At 44.6% G+C, this 16,757-nt stretch overlaps 1 protein-coding gene across 1 annotated transcript in view; it reads right to left on the minus strand.

Moving 5' to 3' along the window:
* NTF3 (neurotrophin 3) overlaps positions 1–5,923 on the minus strand; it is a 102,635-nt gene extending 96,712 nt beyond the window's left edge. The window contains exon 1 of the mRNA XM_056517218.1: positions 5,866–5,923. The gene's annotated coding sequence lies outside the window, so the exon portion shown is untranslated. The remainder of the gene's footprint in view (positions 1–5,865) is intronic.
* Between the last annotated feature and the right edge of the window lie 10,834 nt (positions 5,924–16,757).

The raw sequence follows: 16,757 nt of genomic DNA on the forward strand, positions 1-16,757 counted from the left end.
GCACTGAGCAGTCATTCGGCGATCGGACAGCGAGGAGGCAGGTAGGGGCCCTCCCGCTGTCCTGTCAGCTGTTCGGGATGCCGCGATTTCACCGCGGCTATCCCGAACAGCCCACTGAGCTAGCCGGGATGCTTTCGGTTTCACTTTAGACGCGGCGTTCAACTTTGAACGCCGCGTCTAAAGGGTTAATAGCGCGCGGCACAGCGATCAATGCCGCGCGCTATTAGCCACGGGTCCCGGCCGTTGTTAGAGGCCGGGCCCGACCCGCTATGACGCGGGGCCACGCCGTGGCCCCGCGTTATAGATCGGGAGTGGACACATGACGTTCCAGTACGTCATGTGTCCTTAAGGGGTTAAAGGGGTACTCTGCTGCTCAGCATTTGGAACAAACTGTTCCGCATGCTGGAGCCGGCGCCGGGCGCTCGTTGCATTGAGGGGGCGGGGCATGACGTCACAAGCTCCCGGCACGTTCAGAACAGTTTGTTCCAAACGCTGAGCAGCAGAGTACCCCTTTAACAACGAAGACTTACCAGGGAAGTAGATCCAATGCCATTGGGTCAATAGCCAACCAGGGTCTTCATGCTACCCAATAGAATCACTAGGAAATAGATGGCATCACATAGGCTCGTCGGGTAGTGCATCCTATCCCATTGGTTCACCACAGAATAGGTGAAATACAACTAGGTCACCAGAGACTTGATACTACTCAGGGAAGCCACCAGGGAAGGCCTTTTTATATTTTCACCGCGGATTGAATGATATTCCACTGGGTTACCACAGACCAGCTGCATTCCAACTGCATCACCAGAGACTCGATACTAGTCAAGGTGTTCACCAGGGAATGGATGCCATCACAGAGGCTCACAGAGGTGCCGGGGATTGAAAAATCTAATGCATTAGAATAATTAATTTATATCTGTCATGGACGTATAGAATATACATTTAAGATGACAGCTCGTACAATAAACAGTACAATAAACATTTTGTCTATAGGTAAATGGCCTTTCAAACCACAAAGTGAGATAGAGCCCCCATTTGTGTCTTTGCCTATCTCTCGCTAGAGTTTACACCAACACCTGATGCCATAGCCCTGCCCCCTCATGAGATGATGCCACACCCCCACACCCTCGATGCAAGTCTATGGGAGGGGGCGTGACGGATGTCACGCCCGCTCCCATAGACTTGAATTGAGGGGTCTGGCCTGATGTCATGAGGGGGTGGGGCTATGATGTCACAAGCTCCCGGCGTCGGATACAGCATTCGGAACAGTTTGTTCCAAACCCTGAGCAGCAAAGTACCCCTTTCAGCTCGGATTTAGGGTCAGTCATGATAAGGAATATTTTTATAGACATTAGTGGAAATGTCATTGTTACATCTTACGTCTAAGTCTTTACTTGGGTCAAAGCTATGTTGGATAAGTCCAGTTAATCCTGAGGATCCAGATAAATTCTGATATTTTTTCTGTCAATGACGTAGTATAGATTGCAATGTCCTAAGGTACTTGGCCTACTGGCCATTCCTATATAAGGGTGTTGCATGTACGTATATAATTGTACATAGAGGAAGCACACCAGGCTTGTTCTTGTGCCGTGGCCTCCAGTGGTTTTAACAATCTTCCTAATTGTTGTCGCTGTGAAAACATTCAACTCTCATTTGGATAATTAACGCTGAGACAAACAGAATGGAGAATTTTTCCTATAAAGCTATGAAGGACATACCCAATGGGATTTCCTGCTATGGGACCATACTGTAACTCTGTGTGCACGTCTCTCAGCAAGAAGCCCCTTCCCACCCAAACGGTTACAAGCACCAACCCTTCATCTTGCACCTGTGGCCTTTCTCCTGCAGCTCCAAACCCCTTCTCCATTCAAGGATGGCTTTTTACACATCAGTCTTTCGGGCAACTCCTTTTTGGCTTCTCTGAAGACTCCATATTCTCCCATGGATTCATCTTCCCTGTTGCATTTCCTGCTGACTGGTGGACGGGTGACCGTGAGACTCCATGTGCTCCCAAGTTCGCTTAGCCACATTCATATAGCGTTTGTACCCTCAGCAGAACCTCTGTTTTGCACAGGTTACCCTTTCTAAGCCACCAATATTGGAAGTATTGCAAGTCTGCAAGTAAAAACTAATTGTACCTCCTCTTCCTCTCTTTTTACATGGCCCCCCCTCGACATGTTTCACTACCGAAGTAGCTTTATCAAGAGGCAAGCGGGCCCGCTTGCCTCTTGATAAAGCTACTTTCGGCAGTGAAACATGTCGAGGGGGGCCATGCAAAAAGTTTTAGATCAGGTGCCATTGTCCTACATCTTCCAAAAGTAGGGGGTGTTTCTGCAGGCCCCCTGCATTGGAGAATGTATTGAATACACCCTATAGACCGGCTGGTCAGGTTGTCCTTTATACATAGGACCTAGTGGCTCCTATATATTTTAAACTATTTTAGTGTGCAAAAATAAAGATTGCATACACCTATACATATATTTAGGTGTATGGGAAGAAAGGGTTTTTTGTTGGGTTACCTGTCGGTGACCTATAAGTAAATGGTTTAGTAATCCACCGTCCATATATCGGTTTCATTAATAGGTTTGGTATAACCTGCACCCACACCATCATGGGCACCCCAAACTCCACCAGCCAGCCACAGTACCAGGGTGTGTGCCAATGTGTGCCTTACCATGTCCTTTCTGGACTGGGAAATGGCCATTTAAAGAGGCCACCATGCTAAACTCTGGGGGTGGTGTGGGAGCTGCATTGACCCCTGTTATCCCACATGGTGAAGTCATAGGTTCAAATCCCACCAAGGACAACATCTGTAACAAGTTTGTATGTTCTCTCCATGTTTGGTGTGGGGGTACTTCGCTTTCCTTCTATGCTCCAAAACATAGTAATAGATGAATTTAGATTGTGAGCCCCAATGGGTACAAGGGAAAATTTGAGTGTACAGCACTGCAGAGTCTGTGTGTGCTATATAAATAAAGAATTACTGTTATATAGTGTTGAACACGAATATTTGTAATGCAAATTTTTTGTCGCGAATATCGACACTTCACGATTTCGCAAATATTTAGAATATAGTGCTATATATTCGTAATGACGACTATATTTTTTTGTCACATGCAAATTTTTATGGTAATTTTTAGGCTAATTTTCCATGGAAAAAAAAGTAAACGAACATAGCAAATATGCGAATAATCGTCAATATATTGGCGACATATCGCAAATTCGAATATGGCCCCTGCCCCTCATCACTACTATTATACATCATTTCTTGATGCTAAATGTGATAAAGTTATTTTTCTTATAGCGAAATTGAATGCATCAATGAAAATTTGATTTGAAAAAATTTTCATGAAGGAATGGAAAAGGAAAATTGCTAAATGGCACCTGGAAAGTTCATAAAAAACTCCAAAAAACATGATCCATCTTTTTAACCATTTAAGGACTGTGTTTTTCCGTTTTTGCACTTTCATTTTTTCCTCCTTACCTTTTAAAAATCATAACCCTTTTTATTTTATTAACTATTTATTTTTAACTTTTTTTTTTTTGCAGTGTTATAGCTCCCATATGGGACTATAACACTGCACACACTGATCTTTTACATTGATCAGGGGTTTCTCATAGGAAACCATTGATCGATGATTCTGCCGCTTGACTGCTCATGCCTGGATCTCAGGCACAGAGCAGTCATTTGGCGATCGGACAGCGAGGAGGCAGCTAAGGGGACCCTCCTAGCATCCTGCAAGCTGTTCTGGATGCCACGATTTCACAGTGGCGGTCCCAAACAGCACCACTGAGCTAACCGGCAATGTTTACTTTTGTTTTAGAAGCGGCGATCAAGTTTGATCGCCGTGACTAAAGGGTTAATGCCTGGCATCAGCCCGATCGGCGAGGCACGGCATTAGCCGGGGGTCCTGGGTGCTTATAGCAACCGGGACCCACTGAGTATGATGCGCTCACCTGCTGAGTGCGCGTCGTACCTCGCGAGCCGCAGATGGACGTTAATGAACGGGTTAAGAATAATGACTAAATAGAAATGGGTTAAGTATAATGACTAAAAAATGTTGCAGGTAGCCTGAACATTGGATGTCTTCATGAGGACTTCCTGTTAAAACTACATATATATGCTGTAGGTCAGTGGTTTCCAAATTGTAGTGTGGTGGCCTAGTACGGGAGGTGTTACCCCGTGCTTCTGCTGTCCTGTCAGGCAGCCTCCTTCAGTTTCAAGTCCAGTCTGCAGCCACAACAGCTACAAGTAGCCACAGTCTGAGGATTGTCAGTCATCAGTCAAGTCAGTCACAGTCACCATTTGTCAAGCCAACATGGCCTGCATTAAATTGACCCCATTTACTACAAGCCCTTAAAGGGGTACTCTGCCCCTAGACATCTTTTCCCCTATCCAAAAGATAGGGGATAAGATGTCTGATCGCGGGGGTCCCGCCGCTGGGGACCCCCGGGATCTCGGCTGCAGCACCCCTCTGTCATTACTGCACAGAGCAAACTAGCTCTGTACATAATGATGGGTGATATAGGGGCAAGAGCATCGTGACGTCACGGCTCCGCCCCTCATGACATCACGGCTCGCCCCCTTAATGCAAGTCGATGGGAAGGGGCGTGACGGCTGCCACGCCCCCTCCCATAGACTTGCATTGAGGGTGGTGGGGCTATGACATCACGAGCTCCCATTTGTTCCAAACGCTGAGCAGCGGAGTACCCCTTTAATCAGTCAACCAGAGGATAACTCTTTATAGACATCTTTATTAATTAGGAAAATCATAACAATAATACTAATCTATAAATATAAAACTCAGGTGATGTACCAGAAGTCACATGCAGGTTTAGTTGTAAACATCCTGCCGCTGGACCAACATCATGGTAAAGTATGATTTAACTGTCCGGCAGGCAGCTGCTGAAAATAGTTAGTGCAGGAGCAGGGGAAGGGGATGTGGCAGGCAGGGGAGAGAAGATTTATTACAGGCTGAGAAAAGATTGAGGAAGGAGAAAACACATCGGTGCGGAGGCAGGGAAAGAGCATTACAGCACTGCTGCTCTGATGGGGCTTCAGGAGACTTGGAAAGCTGGGGGGCATGCAATATGTGTGTTTACCAGCCTCCCTGAAATGCTCTTACATGATTGTTTTGGGCAGGCAGGGGCAGAGAATAGTTAATGCAGGGGCAGGGAGAGGGGTGAGGTCAGGCAGGGATGAGAAGATTTATTGCAGGCTGAGAGAAGAGTGAGGGGTAGAAAAGTCATCAGTGCAGGGGAAGAGAGAGCATGGCAGCACTAGAGCACAGGGATGATGAGCAGTCTATCACTGCTGGGGCTTTAGGAGGCTGGGAAATCTAGGTGGCATACCATATGTGCACCACTGAACTTTCCCAGTCTCCTGAAGAGCAGAATTTTGGCTTTTCCAGACTGAGAGAAGAGTGAAAGGGGAGAGAGCCCACATCAGTGCAGGGGCAGGAAGAGAGCACAGCAGTGCTGGAGTGCAGGGAGGATGAACAGCCTATCACTGCAGTGGCTTCAGGAGACTGCGAAAGCTAGGTGGCATGCAAATGTGGGCCACTCAGCTTTTCCAGTCTCCTAAAGAGCTCTAATATGGCTATGGCAGACTGAGAGAAGAGTGAAGGGGGAGCAAACACATCAGTGCAGGGGCAGGGAGGACGAACAACCTATCACTGCTGGGGCTTTAGCTGAGACTGGAAAAGTTGGGGAAGTACTGTGAGCCCTGCACTGTGTACTGCGTGCCACACAACTTTCCCAGTCTTCTGAAGAGCTCCAATATGGTTATTTTACCAAATATTCTCTTCACAAGACTGGAAAAGCTGGGTGGTTACCCATCAGAGGCACACCAGCGGCTTCTATTACCTTGTTCACATTTGTTGGAAGTAAATCGTGGAGTTTTCCATCCCGTCTGACTCCTGAGGCTTCATCGGAGATTATAGATTGTGTCCCCCCCCCAAACGTTCCGGTCTTGTCTCCTGTATTCCTATGTATGAGGTTGTCCCCCCGGCTCCGGCTCCTCCAGGTTAATAACCTTAAAGTGTGACTTTGAGACGTGAAGCCGGAAAAGGAAATCCCAAAGTTTTCGTAATAACAAGGACCTGCGTCTTAATTCTATTTTTTGCCTCCCATTCGGTGCTTCAGCTTTAATGAACGGTAATTGTTTTCCATTGTATTTCTGTCGTTCTGATGCAAGAGATTCTGTTTCCAAGAGACAGCTGCAAGGTGAGACAGGTGTACTGTGACTGCCAAGGGAGACCGCTCCTTCCACGAGAGACAGCAAAAGAAATGTATTTATTGCCATGGCAAACTGTACCCTATCATTACTGTTACCTCGTACAGAACATACTCTATTCATGCCTGCCGCTGACCTCCATTCTGCTTTGTCTGACAATAATAATGTCCTTAAATGATCCCTTTAACTTGTAAAGAAAAGTTAAGCAGTTGGAAAAAAATTTTACGTTTTTATTTATTTTTTATTTTTTTTACAAAAATAGCGCCACTCTTGTCCTGTGGCTATACCTGGTATTGCAGTTTATTGCCATTTTTTTTATTTTTTATTTATAGCAGCTCTAAAGGCCCCCATACAAATTAGAAGAAGTGTGCAGATTTCGTCAGGGCGTGCTGTCTAATGTGTATGGGGCATGCCAACTCAACCCCAACAGATGATGGATAGAAGAAGGTTGCATTTGTGCTGCTGTGTGAAGAGTCTGACTCTGGCATATCCTCTGTCCTCCATTCAGGACATGTAAATGCACAGCCAAACCTACATGTGTATAGAGCAGTGCTTCCCAACCAGGGTCCCGCCAGCCATTGCAAAACTACAACTCCCAGCATGCCCCTACAGCCAAAGGCTGTCCGCGAGTTGTAGTTTTGCAACAGCTGGAGGCACCCTAGTTGGAAAACACTGGAACTGGGAGAGATAGCTGTCCGCTGAGCAGCATGTGTATGGCCACCTTTGGTTTAAAGGGGTACTCCGGTGGAAAACTTTTTTTTTTATGAACTGGTGCCAGAAAGATTTACAGATTTGTAAATTACTTCTATTAAAAAATCTTAAACCTTCCAGTACTTATTAGGGTCTGTATACTACAGAGGAAATGATTTTCTTTTTGGAACACAGAGATCTCTGCTGACATTTCATATATAAATATATATATATATATATATATATATATATATAAAATAGATAGATATGAGATAGATAGATAGATAGATATGAGATAGATAGATATGAGATGGTAGATAGATAAATAGAGATGAGTTAGATAAATAGATAGATAGATATGAGAAAGATAGATATGAGATAGATAGATATGAGATAGATAGATAGATATGAGATAGATATATATGAGATAGATAGATATGAGATAGATATGAGAAAGATAGATATGAGATAGATAGATATGAGATAGATAGATAGATAGATATGAGATAGATAGATATGAGATAGATAGATATGAGATAGATAGATATGACATAGATAGATATGAGATAGATAGATATGAGATAGATAGATAGATAGATAGATAGATGTGAGATAGATAGATATGAGATAGATAGATAGATAGATATGAGATAGATAGACATGAGATAGATAGATAGATAGATAGATAGATAGATAGATAGATATGAGATAGATAGATAGATAGATATGAGATAGATAGATATGAAATAGATAGATATGAGATAGATGGATAGATAGATATGAGATAGATAGATATGAGATAGATAGATATGAGATAGATAGATAGATATGAGGTAGATAGATAGATAGATATGAGATAGATAGATAGATAGATAGAATAGAAGGAGAGCAGCACCCTAGGAAAACAAGGATCGGTGCACCCAGACCCGGGTCAGGGATCCATATGTAAGCAGAAATTGGAAATATCCGCAGCACACTGAGTAGTAAAATCCAAACAAGTTTTATTCCATCACAGTGAGGGTGTCCAGAACAACGTTTCAACCAGCTCCCTGGTCTTTTTCAAGCTTGAAAAAGACCAGGGAGCTGGTTGAAACGTTGTTCTGGACACCCTCACTGTGATGGAATAAAACTTGTTTGGATTTTACTACTCAGTGTTAGTGTTGCTCGCGAATATTCGCAATTCGAATATTATTCGCAAATATCGCATATTCGCAAATTCGCGAATTTCGCGAATATAGCGCTATATATTCGTAATTACGAATATTCGTTTTTTTGTTTTTTTTTCTTCACAGTACACATCACAGTGATCACCCCTCTCTGCTTCCAGCTTGTGTGGTGTAAAGGCACTTAGCTCGCAAATCTGACTATTTGACCGCCGGCGGAGACAAATTTGCGAGCTAAGTGCCTCACTATCTCATAGTTTCACATTTGCATCTATTACACCATAGCTGTATAGCTCTCCATGTTTTATCTGCATATTCATGTTGCACCTATATCCTTGTGCTGGCAGTGTGCTGCTGCATTCTTCTGTTGCTGTATATCTAGCCTAGTAGCGTGCACCTGTAGGCCAGGTCCATATAATAGTTTGGTATCAACTAAAGTGCTGGCTGACTTATTCTTTGTCTGTATTGCACATACGGGGGAGTGGCTACCTCCATGTTGGCCTTGCACCCCACCCACCTCTATCAGGTGTGTATATAAGGTGTCTTGGATGTTCCAGACCCTGCCATGCTTACTGAACTGTTCACACAGAGGCATATTCACAGTGTAGGGTCCGTCCCAGGAGGCTACCTTATCGCGGCGGGACGGTCCAAGCTATTTGACCGCCGGCGGAGACAAATTTGCGAGCTAAGTGCCTCACTATTTCATAGTTTCACATTTGCATCTATTACACCATAGCTGTATAGCTCTCCATGTTTTATCTGCATATTCATGTTGCACCTATATCCTTGTGCTGGCAGTGTACTGCTGCATTCTTCTGTTGCTAGATAGATAGATATGAGATAGATAGATATGAGATAGATAGATAGATAGATAGATAGATAGATAGCAACAGGAAAATACAGCAGCACACTGCTAGCACAAAGATATAGATGAAACATGAGTATATAGATAGAACATGAAAAGCTATACAGCTGTAATGCAATAAATGAAGATATGAAACTATGAAAATATGAGGTACTTAGCTTGCAAATTTGGCGCCAAATAGCGTGGACCGTCCCACCACGGTAAGGTGACCTCATTCTGGGACGGACCCTACACTTTGTATATGCCTCTGTGTGAACAGTACAACAGGCATTGCAAGGTCTGAAACATCCAAGGCACCTTATATACACCTAATAGAGGTGGGTGGGGTGCAGGAGCCAACATGGAGGTAGCCACTCCCCCGTATGTGTAATACAACCAAAGGATAAATTGGCCAGCACCATTGATCCAAACTATTGTGAAAACCTGGCTTGCAGGTGCAGGCTGCTGGGCTAAATATACAGCAACAGAGGCATATACAAAGTGTAGGGTCCATCCCAGAATGAGGTCACCTTACCGTGGTGGGACGGTCCACGCTATTTGGCGCCAAATTTGCAAGCTAAGTACCTCATATTTTCATAGTTTCATATCTTCATTTATTGCATTACAGCTGTATAGCTTTTCATGTTCTATCTATATACTCATGTTTTATCTATATACTCATGTTTCATCTATATCTTTGTGCTAGCAGTGTGCTGCTGTATTCTCCTGTTGCTGTATATTTAGCCCAGCAGCCTGCACCTGCAGGCCAGGTTTTTACAATAGTGTGGATCAATAGTGCTGGCCAATTTATCCTTTGGCTAGATAGATAGATAGATATGAGATAGATAGATATGAGATGGTAGATACAGATATATTAGATAGATAGATATCTTCTTTATAAATAATTATTGTAGTGTTTAGTATAATAATATAATTTGGGATTAAATATTTTGTTGTGATATATTCCTTCCGTCCTCTGTGCCTCTCCCCTGGACCACCATTTAGATGGCATTCCCTTTTATATCACACCCCCTCCTAATCCTAGTAAATGTTCCCAGATGACTGCCCGAAATACTTCTCATAGTAGTTATGAAGATTTTAGTCCTAATTTTGTTGGCAGGAAAAATAAATCTCAACAGTTTATCTTTGAAAAACCTCCAAATGTTAATTCAAGATGGAGATGAAGTCCCCCCCACGCTACGATCCCCACCCCCTCACCTAGGCCCGGCTATTGCTTATGTTGGCATTGTCTGCTTGTTCCCAAAACTTCCCTCTACTTTTTTAGGAATATAATTTTGCACTATTTGTTACGCAATTGGCAACTCCGGCCACCTTCTACGTTGGAGGCTGAAAATTCCATTCAATTTCTTTCTATGAAATGTTTTTTCCATTCTGGACAGAATATAGCACAACTGTGGTATCGGGATTATATGATCACACAGGTGGGTCAGTACTTACAGTAAGGCCTGGGCTATGGGCCAAGGATAGGTGGTAAGTTCAGGGTCACATGTGGCTCAGCCTTCCTGGTTTACTTAAATGGGTACTCCACTGCTCAGCGTTTGGAACGCCGGGAGCTTGAGAAGTCATAGCCCCGCCCCCTCATGATGTCACACCCCGCCCCCTCAATGCAAGTCTATGGGAGGGGGCGTGACGGCTGTCACGCCCCCTCCCATAGACTTGCATTGAGGGGGCATGACTTCATGAGGGGGCGGGGCTATGACATCACCAGCTCCAGCCAATCTAATGTGTATGGTCTATATAATGCTGAAAGGTTTACTCCACTGCTCAGCATTTGGAACAAACTGTTCTGAACACTGGAGCCGGCGCCGGGAGCTCTTGATGTCATAGCCCCGCCCCCTTGTGTCCTCACGCCCCGCCCCCTCAATGCAAGTCTATGGGTAAAGCAGCTGTTTTCACTGACACTATTTTAGGATACAGAAGACTGACGTCCTGATCATTTCTTTCATCCTTATTTCTTTAGCATTGTGTGAGATATACATCGCCATGTTTTTTTATTTTTTTATTTTTATAGACCCGGTGATCAAAATCATGTTTTTTATTTTCATCTCATAAATGGGATGAGAGGTTTAAAACCTTTTCTTCTTTTATATGTTGAAAAGCTTTTTATTTTTATTTTTATTTTTTTTACTTTTTTTTAGGACTTGAGCAATTGCTTGATCATTTGTATAGTCCATTACAATATTGCAATACAAATACGGTAGAATCTCTTTATAGCGGACACTCACGGGGAAAAGCAAAGTGTCCACTATTGGGAGATGTCCCCTATTGGGAAAAAAGGCTCAAAAATCGTTCTAAATGACGGAATACTGTCCTGTACTCACTCCAGAGTGTAATTTCCTTTAAAACACAATAAAAAGCAATATTACAGTAGAATCTACTAGAGCAATTTAATCACTCCCCTATACCATTTCATTACCCCCTGTGCCATTAACCCCTTAAGGACCATGGACGTACTCCTACGCCCCCTTTTCCGAGTCCTTAAGGACCGAGGACGTAGGAGTACGTCCTGTCCATTCCCGGCCCCCTGCCGCTAGCCGGAGGTGAGCCTGTGCCCGATACCTGCTGATATCGATCAGCAGACATCGCGGCATATCGCCCAGGGGGGGTCATGATGACCCCCCCCATGTCGGTGATGGCCACAGATCGCTGACAATTCAGTCCAGCGATCTGCGGCGGATTCCGGGTCCAGCAGGGATGAGGTGGCACTGGTGCTACCTCACGATCGCCCTGATTCGTCGGCCGGTTTACCGGCCGACCAATCAGGGCACCTGCTGCGGGTGTCACTCCCGCAACCCGCTCCGCCCCTCTTCTGGAGGACGTGATCGGGTGCGGGAAGAGGACCCCGGCAGCTGGGAACCCCGATCCCCGGCGTCTCTGTTGGGATCGGGGCCCCAGGAGTGGCGGCGGCGGCGAGGGACTGACCTGCGCGGCGGTGTGGATCAGCAGTTGGACATGAGTGACAGCCTCCTGCTGTTGCTTAGCAACAGCTCCCAGCATGCAAAAAGGGCATGCTGGGAGCTGTAGTTATGCAACATTAGGAGGCAGACCACCAGAACTCCCAGCATTCCCTTATGGGCATGCTGGGACTTATAGTTTTGCAACAGCTGGAGGCACATTTTTTCTATGGAAAAGTGTACCTTCAGCTGTTGTTTAACTACAACTCCCAGCTTGCACAAACAGCTAAAGTACATGCTGGGAGTTGTAGTGGTGCATCTGCTGGTTGCATAACTACAACTCCCAGCATGCCCGTTGGCTGTCGGTGACTACTGAGAGTTGTAGTTTTGCAACAGCTGAAGGCACACTGGTAGTGAAACACTTAGTTAAGTAGCAAATCAGTGTGTCTCCAGCTGATGCATAACTATAATCCCCAGCCAAAGTAGTATGCCTCCAGCTGTTGCATAACTACAAGTCCCAGCATGCCCTTCCACTGTCCGTACATGCTGGGGGTTGTAGCTTTTGCAACAGCTGAAGGCACACTGGTTGCAAAACACTGAGTTTGTTACCAAACTTGGTGTTTCACAACCAGTGTGCCTCCAGCTGTTGCAAAACTACAACTCCCAGCATGCACTGATAGACCGTACATGCTGGGAGTTGTAGTTTTGCAACAGCTGGAGGTTTCTCCCCCCTAATGTGAATGTACAGGGTACACTCACATGGGCGGAGGTTTACAGTAAGTATCCGGCTGCAAGTTTGAGCTGCGGCAAATTTTCTGCCGCAGCTCAAACTGCCAGCGAGAAATTACTGTGAACCCCGGCCCGTGCGACTGTACCCTAAATACACTACACTACACTAACACAAAATAAAATAAAAAGTAAAAAACACTACATATACACATACCCCCAAACAGCCCCACTCCCCAATAAAAATGAAAAACGTCTGGTACGCCACTGTTTCCAAAACGGAGCCTCCAGCTGTTGCAAAACAACAACTCCCAGTAATACCAGACAGCCACTGACTGTCCAGGCTGGAGGCACCCTGTTTGGGAATCACTGGCATAGAATACCCCTATGTCCACCCCTATGCAAGTCCCTAATTTAGGCCTCAAATGTGCATGGCGCTCTCACTTTGGAGCCCTGTCGTATTTCAAGGCAACAGTTTAGGGCGACATATGGGGTATCGCCGCACTCGGGAGAAATTGTGTTACAAATTTTGGGGGGTATTTTCTGCTATTACTCTTTTTAAAAATTTAAAATTCTAGATAAAATTTTTTTTTTTTTTTTACATATGCAAAAGTCGTGAAACATCTGTGGGGTATTAAGGTTCACATTACCCCTTGTTACGTTCCCCGAGGGGTCTAGTTTCCAAAATGGTATGCCATGTGTTTTTTTTTTTGCTGTCCTGGCACCATAGGGGCTTCCTAAATGCGGCATGCCCCCAGAGCAAAATTTGCTTTCAAAAAGCCAAATGTGACTCCTTCTCTTCTGAGAAATGTAGTGCACCAGCAGAGCAATTTTCACCCCCATATGGGGTGTTTTCTGAATCAGGAGAAATTGGGCTTCAAATTTTGGGAGGTATTTTCTGCTATTACCCTTTTTAAAAATGTAAAATTTTGGGGAAACCAAGCATTTTAGGTAAAAAAAAAAATATGCAAAAGTTGTGAAACATCTGTGGGGTATTAAGGTTCACATTACCCCTTGTTACGTTCCCCGAGGGGTCTAGTTTCCAAAATGGTATGCCATGTGTTTTTTTTTTGCTGTTTTGGCACCATAGGGGCTTCCTAAAGGTGACATGCCCCCCAAAAACCATTTGTCGCTCCTTCCCTTCTGAGCCTTCTACTGTGCCCACTGAACACTTTACATAGACATATGAGGTATGTGCTTACTCGAGAGAAATTGGGTTTCAAATACAAGTAAAATTTTTCTCCTTTTTACCCCTTGTAAAAATAAAAAAATTGGGTCTACAAGAACATGCGAGTGTAAAAAATGAAGATTTTAAATTTTCTCCTTCACTTTGCTGCTATTCCTGTGAAACACCTAAAGGGTTAAAACACTTACTGAATGTCATTTTGAATACTTTGGGGGGTGTAGTTTTTATAAAGGGGTAATTTATGGGGTATTTCTAATATGAAGACCCTTCAAATCCACTTCAAACCTGAACTGGTCCCTGAAAAATAGTGAGTTTGAAAATTTTGTGAAAAATGTAAAAATTGCTGCTGAACTTTGAAGCCCTCTGGTGTCTTCCAAAAGTCAAAACTCATAAATTTTATGATGGAAACATAAAGTAGACATATTGTATATGTGAACCAAAAATGTTTTATTTGGAATATCCATTTTCCTTACAAGCAGAGAGCTTCAAAGTTAGAAAAATGCAAAATTTTCATTTTTTTCATCAAATTTTTTGATTTTTCACAAGGAAAGGATGCAAGTTACCACAAAAATTTTCCACCATGTTAAAGTAGAATATGTCACGAAAAAACTATCTCGGAATCAGAATGATAAGTAAAATCATTCCAGAGTTATTAATGTTTAAAATGACATTGGTCAGAATTGCAAAAAATGCTCTGGTCCTTAAGGTGTAAAATGGCCTGGTCCTTAATGGGTTAATCCCCCCCCCCCTTATCCCACCTGTGCCACATAATTTCCCCTTTCTTCCTCTCCCTGTTGTTCTCCTTACCTGGCCAGCAGGCTCAGGTACAGAGGCTCTTAGGGGGTTTGACATTCTCCTGACATCCTCTGTGCTGCACTCACTGAGAGGCTGTGAGCAGCGGCAGCTGCGGCACTGACAAGTGAGGCTCCTTATGTCACTCATCAGTAGTGATGTCGCAACATAAATTTTCGGTTCGCGAACCGCGAATGCGAACTTCCGCAAAAGTTCGGGTCAGGCTCGGGAGACAGGTAAAGGGGAACTCTTACCAGTGTTTCCCAGCAGAGGCCTCTAACTATAGTAAAACTACAACTCCCAGCATGTATTTGGCTTTGTGGGCATACTGGGAGTTGTAGTTTTACAACAGCTGGAGGCACCCTGGTTGGGGAACACTGATCTATCTGTCTTTCTATCTCCTAGCTATCTCTCATATCTATGTATCTGTCTATCTATCTATCTCATATCTATCTATCTATCTATCTATCTATCTCATATCTATCTATCTATCTATCTATCTATCTCATATCTATCTATCTATCTCATATCTATCTATCTATCTCATATCTATCTATCTATCTATCTCATATCTATCTATCTATCTCATATCTATCTATCTATCTATCTATCTATCTATCTATCTCATATCTATCTATCTATCTCATATCTATCTATCTATCTATCTATCTATCTATCTATCTCCTATCTATCATATCTATCTATCTCCTATCAATCTATCTATCTCCTATCTATCTATCTATCTATCTATCTATCTATTTCATATCTATCAAGCTTAAGAAAGGCTGCAAGCGGGCAGCCGAAACGTCGCTATGCCAACTGGCTAATAAATCCACCACCTTTGCATCTATTTTTGGTGTGCTGCGGAATTTTTGAAATTGACTATCTACCTTTGACCCGTCACCTGGGACAACAGACTGCTGACACCCATCACCTGTTTCACCTTTTTTCTGGTTGTGCTGCCCCACAGTTACATTTATCTATCTATCTATCTATCTATCTATCTATCTATCTATCTATCTCATATCTATCTATCTATCTATATCATATCTATCTATCTATCTATCTATCTATCTATCTATATCATATCTATCTATCTATCTATCTATATCATATCTATCCCACTGCTGCCAGCATCTATTTTTCATTTACTTACAGCCTATCTAGACGCCGAGACAGGGGATAAGTTATAGATTGTGGGGGATCCGAGCACTAGGACCCCCTACAATCTCCCGAACAGGGCCCCTGCAGTCTGCTGGAAGGGGGTGCTGAACCTTGCACGGAGCTTCCTGCGGGGGGCATTAGAATGGCCAATTCCGGCAGACTGACAGGGCCCTTTTATGTGCCCCTCACTTATAATGCCCCCCCTGTCATGTGCCCCTGACTCATAATGTCCCCCTGTCATGTGCCCCTCACTTATAATGCCCCCCTGTCATGTGCTTCTGACTTATAATGCTCCCCTGTCATGTCCCCCTCACTTATAATGCCCCCCTGTCATGTGCCGCTAACAAATTAAGTGCTCTGATTTATAATGCCCTCCTTTTATGTGTCCCTTACTTAAAATGCCCCCTGAGGGTTCAGGACAGGGGCATTATATGTGAGGGGAACATAACGGAGCTGTTACGCCGAGCGCTCCGGGTCCCCGCTCCTCCCCGGAGCGCTCGCTTCACTCCCTCCGCTGCAGCGCTCCGGTCACGTCCTCTGACCCGGGGCGCTGCGATCCCGCTGCCAGCCGGGATGCGATTCGCGATGCGGGTAGCGCCCGCTCGCGATGCGCACCCCGGCTCCCCTACCTGACTCGCTCCCCGTCTGTTCTGTCCCGGCGCGCGCGGCCCCGCTCCCTAGGGCGCGCGCGCGCCGGGTCTCTGCGATTTAAAGGGCCACTGCGCCGCTGATTGGCGCAGTGGTTCCAATTAGGGTTATCACCTGTGCACTTCCCTATATTACCTCACTTCCCTTGCACTCCCTTGCCGGATCTTGTTGCCTTAGTGCCAGTGAAAGCGTTCCTTGTGTGTTCCTTGCCTGTGTTTCCAGACCTTCTGCCGTTGCCCCTGACTACGATCCTTGCTGCCTGCCCCGACCTTCTGCTACGTCCGACCTTGCTTCTGCCTACTCCCTTGTACCGCGCCTATCTTCAGCAGCCAGAGAGGTGAGCCGTTGCTAGTGGATACGACCTGGTCACTACCGCCGCAGCAAGACCATCCCG

The sequence above is a fragment of the Hyla sarda genome, chromosome 4 (genome assembly GCF_029499605.1).
Source record: "Hyla sarda isolate aHylSar1 chromosome 4, aHylSar1.hap1, whole genome shotgun sequence".
Taxonomy (NCBI): Eukaryota; Metazoa; Chordata; class Amphibia; order Anura; family Hylidae; genus Hyla; species Hyla sarda.